The sequence below is a fragment of the Astatotilapia calliptera genome, chromosome 14 (genome assembly GCF_900246225.1).
Source record: "Astatotilapia calliptera chromosome 14, fAstCal1.2, whole genome shotgun sequence".
NCBI classification, from domain to species: Eukaryota; Metazoa; Chordata; class Actinopteri; order Cichliformes; family Cichlidae; genus Astatotilapia; species Astatotilapia calliptera.
In genome coordinates, this window is record NC_039315.1 from 16,826,166 (window position 1) to 16,830,847 (window position 4,682).

The window sequence follows — 4,682 nt, forward strand, 5'->3', positions numbered from 1 at the left end:
TGTACACAACTGCTAACAATATAATTCTGGGTGTAGCTAAATGGCAGGAAAATGTTGTTGACTGTGATTTTCTTAAAATAGTTCAATAAAAAGTGATTGAATTTAAAAATGGAAAGAATACGAAAAAGAAAGTTCTAAGTTTTTACTTCTTGTTTCCTCTTTTGCATTTGTGGCCAGATGTTTTCATACATTCGTCACTGGCATGAATGTCACATTAATTTTGGGCTGAACCATTCGTTTTCCAGGTTGGAATGACTTTACAGCATACGTATTTAATGATGTATTTTTTAAAAACAAAGAATTGGGTGCACAAGTTGGATTTCCTCTAAACCACACAGAGTCAACAGTATACATAACCCCCCCTAATATTTAGTTTACCTTGACCAGATGCCGAAAACAAGCTTCAGACATAATTCTAGCTTTTCTCTCTCATCTTGGCAGTATTAGTAGCGTTCATATAAGTTGGCTGTTGGAATTCACAATTGATGGTTCACTAAAAGCAGTTTTGCTGAGGACTAAAGATGAATGATGTGCTCAAACAGAGTGGTCAGTTTATAGAACAGAAATATGCAATACATCTTTGTGTAAAGTAAGTGAGGATGAAAAATACAAATGTTAACAGAATTGGCATGAATTGTGAGCTCAAATTCTTTCAAAGTATTTTGGGATTTAGCACATGGGTTTGTATCTGTATTAGATCAGCAGCATCTTCTCCACAATCTTGAGCCTACATCTTTACGGTCTGCGTCAGCATCTGGCTCATAATTAGAGTGTGTTTTGCGTCACCGGTCTTTCGAATGTAAAAACACAAATGAAGGGTGAATTTGAAAGGAGAAAGAAACAAAGCCCACCGTGACATGGGAAGGTGAAAATACGTGGTGGCTTATTTAATAATTTAGTGATTATTATTTCCATGACTTCAGTACCTGAATCACTCAGTTAAAATAAAACAAGAACCAGCAGGAAGGAAGTGCCGTACAAATATGGAAAATCTGTGTAGGCACAGAAATCTTTTCTTTTTTTCCCCATCTATTGCATTTTTTTTAATCTACTCTTACTTGGCCCTTTGAAACATGTCAACAGACACAAGTGCGCAGCATTCATCCATATGCTAAATATGACCTTTTTCATAATCTAATTCAGCTTTGGGAGCTTTTCCAAGATCTCTTGAGATCTGATTTGACCTCCACTTTAAACTCAGATCTTTTACCGCTAACATCTGCTTCCAATTAGGAAGACAAAGAAAGATGAAAACAACCAAGTTCAAACACCTTTGAACTTCACATGTTTCGTAATTCTGGTGAAGACAAAGTGATGTCATTATTCAGCCACTCTGTAGGGAAACATGAGGTTTGTTTTTTTCACGCTCTCTTCCTGAAAATGAATTTTCACATCAGTAAATTCCTTTGTCCTAAATCTGAAATGGCATTTTCTGAGCAGAAAACAAAGCACAAGCTGATGTGAGATGCGTCATATGTTTTACAGGAAAACTGCTTTGACATTCAACTGAAAGTAAAAAGATGCTCATCAGGTAAGAAGATTTATATTCATGTCCACTCACTGCCTCTACTGTACTTAAAAACAGCTGGCTCATAGGCTATTATTCTCTTTAGAAAAGAAAAGGAAAAATACTGTTCAAGCAACATTTAGCTAGACTTTGTTTTCATAGCAGCCTTTTTTTTTTTTAACAATTCACAGACCAATGTAAGCAATATATTTTGATACTTCACTTAATGGCACACCATTTCTAAATAGGAGTGTTTCTTGTATTTTTAAACTTGCCAAGCAGCCAAGTCAAGAAAAATGCAATCGTGGGGTTCGCACATCTGTTTCATAGTCCATCTTTTTTTACTTCCATTTTTAATTTGGACTATGCGCACAGTCAGGGACCATTCCAGGTCCCTATAACCTCTAACAGCATAAAAACAGCAGAAAGATGCAGAAGTGGAGGTACTAGTTCCATCTACCTGTGTCAGGACACCTATTAGTCAATGCAACATCTCTAGCTCCAGCAGCCAGGTGGATAAATTATATAAAATGTTAGCCCTCCTCACTCTTGCTATGAGGGGTTAAGCTAACCATAGATTCAAAACAATTTGGGGCATTTTAACGTAAAACTCTGTGGAATTACTCAGTTTTTGGCGCTAACCTCAAGCAGCCAGATTGGCTTAATTTATCAGTTTCCAGAGTTTTGTGAGTGTTCACTTGCAAAGACTTACATAGCACTCGTCTTTCTTCGGGTCCACCACTTGCTGGTGATGCACCAATACTTGCGTCAGATGACAGTCAAAGGTTAGTTGGAAAAGCAAGTAGAAACAGGATTTGCTTTTCTTCTTGGAAAATTCTAGCCATTCACTCATCAGTGGCAATGCAGCACAATTTTTTAGGGGTTTTCTTACATTTAAAAACACTGCTGTGTCACCGTAATGGATGGAGTCTGCTCAGTGCACTACATATGGCTTATTTAACTAGTCAAAAATACACAACAGTAGTTGTTATAGTTCTACTAATATTTACATGCACTGCCAGAACCTTAGACTGTTAAGTCAAGGTTAGTGGGGCCGCTTCAACTTTCCAAGTTGCAAATCCGACTTGAGGGCATGTTCCAGTTGAAAATTACCACTGGGAATTCAAAAATTCTGGATTGCAAATTCAAATCAAACAGACTCCGAGGTCTTGGTGGTTTGATCCCAAGGTCTCCTGTCAATCAGTGTTAATAATCTGTTTGTCCATCCAGCTGTCCATAATTCTTCCTGTCATTACACATCTAATCATTTCATCCAGCTGTTCTCCCACTCATAATCATTATCAGCCTTCTAGTATCCATTCTGTCTACCAGTTATCTATCCATTCACCCACTCACTCATTTATTATCCAAAATATCATTCCCTACTCTACTTATCTATTCATCTACCAATCACCCACCTACAGTCCTCTCACTAATCTGTCCATCATACAGCATTCTTCATTTTTCCAGTATTTTGCCATCCATTATTTCTTATTTTGAGTACATATTTCATCTGAACTGTAGTTGCCAGATCCATCTAGTCATTAATTAAGATCATACAAGCAAACACCTACAGCTTTGATTGTAAACCAAAGCTTTGCTAAAGCTATTATAAACTGCTTATGTATCTAAATAAGCAGTTGTTTAAATTTACCAAGTGTTATGATCTTGGCGCCTCAGTTGCTATGTTCACAAACTCATCTGATGGTTTGAGGAATGTTTGCAAGTATGTCTGCATTTGTTTTTAGCTTCTTTGTGTGTTGTTTATTTAAAGTTGCTAGCCTGGTTTGCTTTATGGGCAAAGCAACTGTAAACAACTCAAGTGCTATCCAGATCTCAAGTTGGTAGTTAACAGTAAACTTTGTGAGGGAGGGAGGGAGGGAGTGCTTGAATGCTGGAGAGATGAAGTGAAACTGAGAAGGCTGAAACTGCATGTCTGTATTAGCTGTGTAACTCTGCAAAACTCAACAAAGTATACCACAAGGAGAAATCTGATCTGCATTACTCTATCCATAATTGAAGCTTGGCACTTTGCTGTTATGAATATGACTGGTCAGCTACAGAAACAGCAACAGGAAGCAAGCGTGAATAGGATTACTCTGAGAGGAAAGTGAGCAGTGAAATGTAATTACTATGTTGCAATTTGTATTCATGGCTATTGTTTGTGATGACTCTATTGTTAGTATCCTTTGTAGGTGTCACTGAAACAAACCATTAAGGACTAAAGTAATAGCACATGAGGGATGAGGGTTTTTATGTTTTTCAGCAAACATCTCATCCCAGCTATTTTCCTTTGATTTGCTGATGAAAACAGTGTGGCAAAATGAAATAACAGCGTCTAGTGTTAAATGTATTGCTCTCCGATCATTTCTCCTCAGTGGAATCCAAGCGCAGCCTGCACATACATCAGTCAAGAGAATGGCCAGTTAAGGAAGATATAATGATAACATATGACTGTGTAAACCCTTTTATATGTTTTTGTGTGTATAGGCGTCATGGAAGAAACAATACATGTAGTAATACGTGGCCAACATGACATGGACAAATCAAAGTGAAGCACTGTTTCCAGAGCAAACACACTTGAAGGATTAACCTCTGTATTTACCCCCCGCCCTCTCCTAATCAGTATTTTACAGACTGTACAAATAAAACAGAAACTACAGCTTTCACAAATTAAGCATGAACCAGTGTGGAAGGGCTGAGGCTGCACCCATCACAAAATGCTCAGCCAGTGTGCACTGGCTCTCTCTCTGCATCGCTGGACTTGTGCTAAAGGCTGCATGAAATGTAAGCAAGCAGAGATTGAGGCTATTCAAAGCACCTTCATAAAAATGAATGTCAGACTCTGCCAAACCAAATACTTACACAAAAGACTGATTAAACATTTTGTTCTTAGCTCACATCAAGACGAAGTCTGTGTGTCAATCTAAGTGTGTGTGTGTGTGTGTGTGCGTGTGTGTGTGTGTGTGTGTGTGTGTGTGTGTGTGTGTGTGTGTGTGTGTGGGAGCGTGGTCCACAAATACATATGCTGTCAGTATCTTGTTCCTATTTCTTATATATAGACCAACCACAGTTAAGTTTACTTTAGCTCACTGCAGCCTAGACTCCAGGTATTATTTAAATGGTTCACAATGGATAAGTTAAGTTGTACCCCCATCTTTATTAGTGATTTATG